Genomic DNA, 9,986 nt, shown 5'->3' with positions numbered 1-9,986 from the left:
TTGATTCGATTCTCAATTTGAACTGGGCCAAGTTGCACCCCTAGTGTTCAATACTGTGATGACTTGGTCATGTCCAAGGAAGCCAATTTAACATTTTCCTCAAGAAAATAATTCATCAATAAAAAAGGGGTCTTGTTAAGATGTGTCCTCCCTTAGGGCACACGTTAAAGTGCAATAAATACACTTTTGCAAATTGGAATCTAAGGATGTTTTAGCAAAAAATTAATTTTTTTTAAGGACATTTTCAGTATAGACTCCAATCTCCAACTACTCTTCAACGAGACCCGTAAAAGAGAATTGTTGACTTTCAGCTAAGGCGGCTAAACCCTTCATGAAAAAAAAAACAAGAGAGATTTTTTTCTAACTAACTTAGTAAAGATTTTAGCCTTATTAAGGGTCGTATTGCCCAAATGGATTAATCACATCAGCAATCCAAAATCACAGCCCTTTAAATTTCTTAAATAAATAAAAAACTCAGAGGTTAAAAAAAATTATTTTAAGCGTGATCCAAGGTTTTTTCAAAGTTCATATATATTTTTTCCTCAACAACCCTGAAGCATCGATCATGTTTTTCGATGCCATAAGGTGAGCCCAATAATCCTTAGTGAAGGTGGAATCCTTACTAACTTAGTTAGGCTAGTCATTCTTAAGTTTCCGTTATATAGATAAAAGAGTTTGCCTCGCGTCGTAGCGTTGAACATTCTTAGCTTTCCCTCTCAATCTTTCCTTTTGCTTTATTTATAGGGTGGTTGGGTTTATTATCATTATTATTATAGTTATTGAGATTTGTAGGGAGAAGAAGAGAGAAGGGATGGAAGATCTACCAGATGAAATCTGGAGACTAATATTAGAGATTGGAGTCAATAACTCTAAATTGAGCTACAAAGATCTATGTTCCATCTCTATTTCTTCCAAATGCCTCAACAAATTATCCAACGAAGATGCCCTTTGGTTAACCTTGTTAACCCTACTTACCCCCAAATATATCTCATCTTCAGTACCACTGCAATCTCCTTATAAAAACCACTTCAAAGAACGTTTGAAGTATCTACATATTATCAACAAAATCAGGAATGAAATGTATTTTTATTTTAATAATTAAACGTCAAGAACAGCCAGACCCAGGCCAGGTACTAATCTTCATCTCCCTCCCTTTTTTTTTTTAATTTATTTACTTTTTTTAATTATTTCTTAGAATCAAGATTTATATCTCTGTTTATTATGTAAATTTACAAGAATTTTGGCGTAGATTTATGGAGAGTTGGGTGCTCTAAAAGACCTGGATACCTTGCTTTCAAAAATAAGTAAATATGGTTTCTGGATATGATGAAGGGAGAAATCCAAGGCGAGTTGTTGAATTGCTGTCGTGGCTCATTCTCTTCGAGTTTTTCCTTTTATCAATCCATGTAAATTATTTTTGTTTCATTGATTGATGTATTAGAATCAAGATTTATATCTCTGTTTATTATGTAAATTTACAAGAATTTTGGCGTAGATTTATGGAGAGTTGGGTGCTCTAAAAGACCTGGATACCTTGCTTTCAAATATATATATATATATATATATATGGTTTCTGGATATGATCAAGGGAGAAATCCAAGTCTGGTTGTTGAATTGCTGTCGTGGCTCATTCTCTTCCTCGTGTTTTTCCTTTTCTCAATCTTCTTTTGCCATGTAAATTATTTTAGTTTCATTGATTGTTGTATTAAAAAAAAATTCAGTGTAGCAATCTAATCTCTCAACATTAGTTTGATTGCTGAAAATACTGTTATCTCATTACTTCTTCTTCTTTTTTTCTTCCATTTTGGAAAAAAAAAAACTTGATCAAGATGGTTTGAGGTGCGGACATGTTTTGAAACCATAGATCTATACACCTCAGGGTATACTTTTTTATGGGGAAGTGCAATCATGTATCCCGAGGCGTACAGATCTACGGCACTCAAACTTATCAGATCATGGAGTCATTTGATGGGAAGTGGGATCAATTAACAAAGTAACATAGGTATAGACACAAAATCGCTTGGAGACATATTTTGCCTATTATTTGAGTGGTTTTGTATAAAATAAAGGGGTCATGTTTAAGTAACTCATGAAAAACAAACGATCCAGGCCTACTAAACACCAAATCTAGTGATTGAAATTTATACATATCCCATTGATTCTCATCCCAAGGATAAATCTTGTGTTGTCAAACGAGTCATCTTAAAAATCATCCAAGATCGAGATGACTCATTGGCATACATCATCCGTGAACACAAGTGAGACCTTCAATGTTAATTGTCATTCACATAGATTGATTCGAGATTTGATATGAATTTTTTGATATTTTGAAAATGATATATTGATTGACTCAGTTGGAATTTTGAATTGTGTTGATCAAAAAATTAAACTTTTAATATTTAAAGGTTTTTCAAATACAAATATAAAATAATAAATAATTGTAAATCAAGTTAAACAATTTATCTCATCTAAAACCAGATGACTCAAGCCAGTTTAAGATTCAATGGGAGAGGAGACTAGATTATAAAACTATGTGTTAGGCTTGCTAAAAGAATTCTATTATTTTTAAAATTCTAAAATAGTAGAAATTTCCTTTTCGAGATAATTTTAATTTTGAAAATTTTAATAATGCCCCCTTGCAAATTTGTTGATATTAGGTGTTGTAGGATCCATAGCTTTTATTTATTGGGTTGGGGGGGGGGGGGGGGTAAGACTTGAACGGAAGACCTACTCTCAACTTTTCTCTTTTATGAAGGGGGGGGGGTATATTTTTGGTGAAACCTAAGTTAAAAAGCAATTTTCCTTATTTTATGATTGTCGAAAAAGTTAAAGATTCTTTTGATTTGCTTCTTTTTAGAGTTGTAAAAACAACTCTCCAAACTTTTAATCCCACATTGAATAGAAATGAAAAGTGTGTTCAACTAATAAATGTATCCATTCTCCTACTTGCTTAGATGAGAGTGAGAAAAAGAGTAGGCCTCACCCATACATGGGAGCCTAAGGCATTGTGGGACTACGTACCATTGTGCTTTAGACCATTAAAGTCATCTAACGTGCATAAATGAGCCAATTAAGGCCCAAACATCTCTTTCTTTACTTCTTTGAGTCGTTGGGATTCTTTGTATTGTTAGGCTTTCTTCTATAAAATAAAGGTGTGCCGTAGTGTGGTATATACGTAAAAAAACAAAAAACACAAAAGTTCTAATATCTCTTCTCTTTCTTTTAACTATTATTCTCAATCGATTGGTTTTTTGCTCGTACACCCATTGGTCGATCGAGTTCACTGAAGATTTATTTTTGAGTGCGCGATTAACAGATTTGTGATTGTTGAATCTTGAAAACTAACCGCCTGAGACCGATTGCACTGTGAATATTACCTTAAGAGAGTAAAGTTGGTTTTAAAGATAATGACCTCTCCATACCTCAGTCATTCCACAAATTGATACTTTCATTCCAAGCTTACTTACATATTCTATTTCTAACATAAGATGTATCCTTGTTCCAACATTATGTGTACCCCTTGTCAAACTATGATGAACGTGAATGCTCACATTCTATGTGTTGGCATTGTGTCAATGTACATATGTTGTACGTGTCAAGCCATATGCCTTTTTGAATATGTACATCATTTTTCCTTGTACATGTCTTTGTATGTGTCCTTATAAGTGATATTATTTGGTAGACCTGTTTCAAATTTGATGTTTTTATTCGGAGAAGTGGAAAATTTGTAGCAGACACTAGAAACAAGAACAGTTATCAACTCAAGCAAAGCATTAAGCCTAGCCTTCACCAAGCACGTGACAAGCGTTTAGCCAAGCCAATGTAGCAATGATGTGTCGCAAGCATATGAGTTACCTTATAATGAGTCCCTATATATTTTGTGGCCTTGTGTATTTTTTTTTTTTTTTTGGGTTAACGAGAGTATCCGAACTTATGTTCGACTTGTGGGACCAAGTGAGTAAAGGCCTGGACCAAGGCAAATGAGTCCCTCCCCTGGGCACATGCAATGCCTGCACATCACACACACCAAGTAAGTGTATGGACTTGTAAGTGCAATCATATTAATAAAATTATCTATGGACTTTGTTGTATCATTGTAGTCTTCTTGTGTTACTTCAAACAAATGCCCATGTGGATTCCTATAAATCTAGCTGTACGTCAAAGTATTTTAAGTGTGAGATAGTAAGTTAATTATCTCAACCAACATGACTATGTCATGAATTAAAAATGGAAAATTACGAAAAAAGGATTGATACTTTAACTAATTATAAAAAATGTTGGATTATAAATCTTATTATAACATGAGATGTGGCGTTGGACTCAAAGAATCTCACAAGGGTTTACTTGAGAAGGAATAGAATATGATCCTATTGGATCATCTCATATTTATAAACAATAAAGATATTCCAACATTTCGAATAGGTGTCAGCACTAAGGGAATGTGTGTCTCTATGGTAAGACTGAACAATCACCCTATTTGGGTAAAATCGAAACAATGCTTTATGACTTTTGAACCAGTCCTTTGGGCGTTGGTTTGATAATGGTGATTCCTATATCAAAAAATACGTTGAATGAGTTATAACAACTTTATGATATTATCCTATGAGTGGTAAGTAATTTAGTAATTTACTCCCAACGAATTATTTAACTTATTGCTAACATTCTCCTTGGGTGGAAACTTATATTCATATTTTGAGTTGCACCATATTACCGTGAACTAATAACTCCCATTTGGTGCTACTTAAAATACTATTTCCATTTAATGATTTTCTTTCGTATACCTTTATTTTGTCCTAGTCATTAATAATTTGCACCCCTAGATTGTCATCAGACTATAACAAATAGTGTTACGTGCGTGCTCCTTTTTTATCACACCTTGTTCCATATTATTAGACCCTTATATCATATTGAAGATGTCTTCATTTTACTTTAATTTCAAGTAAATGACATGATATTCCTGCATCTAAGGAATTTAAGATCTGTACATTAAATACTACGGCGACTTCAACCAAAACACATCATTACAATGTACTGACCTGTATTGAAATTTTAATCAAATACTTCTTCTCCTAGTCCATTTGAAGTTTTTTTTCTTTGATATGCTTTATCAGCGACTTTTAATGCAGCAAGCGTCTTAGAAATATCTAGTGACTTATCACTGTGTCTTTTAAAAATGGATATTTACACTTCTTATAAACACTCCAATATTTCCCAACATCTTTGCTTATGCTTCTATCGTTTCTTTGACCAATAACTTGTCCCAAATAAGATAGTGTAGACACCCGAATTTGAGCGGGCCCTCGAAGCAAAATACCCCAAAATTGGGATGGACCCCAAAGCCCAAACCTACAAAACCCAATGCATTTTCGATTAATAAATGTCCGAGGCCACTCACGTGGCCCATGGACCCGCACACCTCACCACCCTCCTACATCCTTAAATTCAACCCAATACTATTCTACCCAAGCCCAACCACTCTCCTTAAACCAAAATCCATCATCATTACTATTCAATTCCCTATCTAAGCTTACAACCCTACCCAATCCACTACTAAAGTCCAAAGCCCAATTCACTACTAAAGCCCAAAGCCCAATTTACTACCCAAACCCAATCCAACCCATCATCATCACATCAAACCAATCACCAAGAGATGACACATGTCATCATCTCCTTCCACCTCCCTCATCTAATCACCCAATTCCATCACTTCCCTCAAAAAATCAACTCAACCCATAACCCTACCCTAACCTAACCTATTCCCCATCCTCTCATTATCAACCACCAACATCACAACCCATACCCTACACACCCTAACCTATTCCCCATTCTTTAATACTATCAACCACCCACATCATAACCCATATCTCTCACACATCAAACCATTACTTTTCCTTAAAACACTGCCACAAAATCACCTCAACCCATACCTCCCACCATCACCTCCATACTCTTCTCTCTAATCAACCAACCACCATCACCAATCAACCAATCTCTTCATCTCTCCATTTGCCACATATCATCATCCCTTCAATTCTCCCAAAATTTAACCAATCAACCTCTTACACTAGCCATCCCCCCAAATCCAACACATTATCTCTTCAACCATCTCAACACTCATTCTCCAAATAACTCCCTTACACCCCCCATTCCTCCCATCAACCATCACTCGTCTCACCCCACCAAACACTCTACCCAAATGGATTTGGGTAAGATCCAAACCATTTGGGTTAAAACACAACCCATTTCCCCCATTACAAAATTACCCTTATTTTCATCTCAAATTTCACACCCCTCTTCTCTCAAACCCATGTCATTATCCCTTATTCTAATCCTTCACCCCATTATACCCTTAAAATACCCCACAACCTCTATAAAAACCCCTCCATTCTCCTCTCACAAGAACTAATGAAAAATTAAGCAAAATACCTAAAAAAAAAATCATAATTCACCTCAACTCAACTCTCAACACTCTACTCTACCTCATAACCACCATCAATTCTCAACTCATCTTACCACTCTCAAATCTCAACCTTCTCTCAAGCAAATCAAGGAAGAAGAGAAAAGAAGACTCAAAGAAGAACATCAAGAAAAGCCTGGAAGATCAAGATTGGACAATGTGGGTTTGAAAAAGGACCATCCCCTCTAACCCCCCTCTTCTACTCTCCCTTTCTCTACACATTTGCACACACCACGATGGTTTAAATCACCAAAGGGCCCCTTCTTCATAAGGGTGCCCTCAATGATTTGAACCAATATCGAAAGTCCCTCACACTTGAGGGCACACATCAAATCATTTTCGATTTTATTTTCCTTTATTTTGAAAAATGATCGAATCCGAGGTTACCACATTACGTGGATGGAGTAGGGTGCCTAACACCTTCTCTACTCCATAAATGGACCCCCTTACCTTGAATCAAAGGTTGGGCCACGTGCATTATCCAACGAGAGTCATCAAAAATGTCAAAATGACATGTTCTTCAAAAGATACGACTTCGGGTGACCATTCACACCCATTTTCGAATTTGAATGGTGGCGACTCCAAAACACCCCAAAGTGGAGGGATGTTTTAAAAATATTGAAAATCCCATGTCCACAGATAGAATCGTATTTTATCATTCACTTTAAGTGTCCCTAATTATACCATTTTCTTCACGCCACACAATATTGCACATTTCTTAAATTTTTCTAGAGGCAACCTTTTGGTCATAGGGTCGGCTACTATCTTTTTAGTATGAATCAGTCAACTTTCATTTCACCTTTTTCCACTATATCCTGAATATAGTGATAATGTATATTAATATATTTTATTTTAGAACTATTATCTCCACTTTTTATTAAAGAGATAACAAACATATTATCACAAAACATGTTCATTGTTCTGCTAACTATGACTAACTGGAGGCGTTTCACAAAGCGACTAATCCTTACAACGTTACTAACATCCGTACTGCAGGTTGTGTATTTAGTTTCGTGGTAGATTTTGCCACACATCTTTGTTTCTTTCTCAACCAAGAAATGGTTGTCCCTCTGAACATGAATACATCTTTGTTTGTGGATTTTCACTATCAATATCTCAAGTCAAGTTGCAGTCCACTACGTAAAAACTGGAAAATTAGACAGAAAAAATTGACAGGCCAAGGCCCACGAATTTAGAAACTGAATTTTGACGGTCTAGGACCGTCAAAATTCTTAATGTTCCCAGATTTGATGGCTTAGAGTTGTTGAATTTCTCCCAGCCTTCATTAATTTAATAGTTTCGACCCGTAAAAAAAAATTGATAATGAAAAATTCGATGCCAATTCAACCCTTTGGTCCGTCGAATTTTATGAAATTTGACGGCCTAAGACCGTCAAATTTAGGCTTTTTTCATATTGTGTTCTGTACATCCTCTAATCTCTAGATCTCCTAATTTGAAAGTTCGTTTCAGATCCAGTGTGCCTTTTAAATACCTGAATATCCTTTTAACCACTTGTCAATGCATTTTACTAGGATTAGATTGGTAACAACATACAAGTCCTACTGCATGACAAATGTCAGGTCTTGTGCTTGTCACTGCATACATAAGACTTCCTACGACTTGAGCACACAAAATGTTCATTACTTCTTGTATCTCACTTTTGGTGTTAGACACATAGATTTATCTACTCTTACATCTTTACAAACAGGTGTGCCCAAAGTTTTGCAATTTTTCATGTTAAAGTAATGCCAACAATAGATAATAGAGGCAATTGAAATCGATTTGTTTTATAAGTGCAATTGAGAAGGAGCATGCTTGGGGAAGCATTCGTAAGATCAATGGAAGTTAGATGAGTAAAGAACAAGTTTGTCATATCCTTTCTTTGTTCGTCCATTCGGTAAAGTGCAACATATCCAAGATCACTAAGTAGTTCTGAAAGATATTGTATTGGAGTTTTTCCACCCAATTCTTCTTTACGTATAATTGCCCATGTATTATAGATGGTCCTCAGTATACTTACAATGGTAGAATCACTCTTCTTGGTAGATAAAAGACATACTCATGTTTTGGCGCCTACTTGAGTCATCTCTTTCACTACCAATTTGTGGTTATTGTTAAGTCTTTTTGCAAAATTATGCCTAGCCAAATAAGTTGACCCGTTATGATTGTTGATCCCACAAACGACTTCATTCTCCATTGATCAGCCTATCATCTACTTTTTGTCTCTTCAAAAAGAATGGACACCCCATCCTTTTTGTTAAAGAATGACAAATCCCTTTCTCAGTTTGGATTTTCGACAATTGGTTCTATAGATATTGTCATAATCGATCACATTCAAGAAATACTAGTAGCCTCAGACATGCTTTTATTGAAATAGATCTTGAAATTGTTTAAGCAAAACCAAGCCCATAAGCAACTTTGAGTGCCCAAGATATCAAATGTTCTCATTCCTCAAAAATCTTTAGGTCAATATCAAAGCATAAGTTTTATAGTAAGATTGAAAGAGAATTCAAAGAAAGTCAATCCAATTAAAAGCATTTATTTACCATTGCTTCACATCTTGCTGTATCTGTTTGAAATTTATCACCTATATTAACTTTAGTTGGTTGGTCTTCATTAACATTGATGTCAAAAGACATTGTATCCACACAAAAATAATAAGAGTAGAAAATAAATTATTATGTTTCCATCTATAACACAATAGCTAAATGAGAAATTTACCAAAATGGAGAACTTTTCAAACGTATTTACCAAAATGCAGCACTATACATCTTATTTATGAAAATGATAAAAAGAATAAATTTCAGATTTATGCTATCAAAAATACCATTTTTCTGATCTAATATTAGAAGAATCCTTCTGACACTGCATAAACTATATTCTGATCTCATGTTAGAAGGATCCTTCTAACAAAAAGGGTATTTTCAGTAGAAAAAATATGAAAATTAGTTTTTTTACCATTTTGATAAAATAAAATATTTTCAAAAATGGTAAATTATCATTTAGGTAAATAACCAATATGTCATGCATGTTTTGGTAAATTTTCCTAGCTAAATTATATGTAAAATGGACCTCCAAACTTCATTGAGACAATGAGTTAAATAATAGTTATTAATGTAGAGCATATAATTTTTTTTTTTATAACCAAAACATTGAATTGTTTTGAGGTTGTAATTCAATTTTAAGGAAGCTATCTTGAGTTGCAAGTAATTGGCCTATTAATTAACTATAACATAAATAGAAAGCATGTATGGCCAAAAGTTGATGGTTAGAGAATGCAATATTTATTGGGATAGATGGTGTTACAGAATGTTCAGAGAAATGAAAAGTAAAATTTCCTAAAAAAAAGTAGAAAAGAATGGTACCCAAGGAACTATTAGCAGAGCCAATTAGAAATCCTTTTTCGTTTTTTTTTTTTTTTTTGAAATGCTAAGGTGGTTATCAATCACCATTGATAGACAATTGAAAGAATTTTTTTTTCAAGAAAATAGAAAATGGCATTGATCTTGGTAAGCTACCATGCTAAAAA

The 9,986-nt window shown here is 34.4% G+C and overlaps 1 long non-coding RNA gene across 1 annotated transcript; it reads left to right on the top strand.

Annotated features, from left to right (window-relative positions):
• Nucleotides 1-361: 361 nt before the first annotated feature.
• On the top strand, nt 362-1,776 carry LOC147386987 (uncharacterized). The gene is made up of 2 exons (XR_015172359.1): nt 362-1,130; nt 1,250-1,776. It is a non-coding gene; the product is annotated as an uncharacterized LOC147386987 (long non-coding RNA).
• The last annotated feature ends 8,210 nt before the right edge of the window (nt 1,777-9,986 follow it).

Source organism: Akebia trifoliata, chromosome 14, assembly GCF_017979445.1.
Source record: "Akebia trifoliata isolate Shusen 1 chromosome 14, ASM1797944v1, whole genome shotgun sequence".
Taxonomy (NCBI): Eukaryota; Viridiplantae; Streptophyta; class Magnoliopsida; order Ranunculales; family Lardizabalaceae; genus Akebia; species Akebia trifoliata.
Note: the sequence above shows the minus strand (reverse complement) of the source record. Positions and strands in the feature narration are given on the sequence as shown.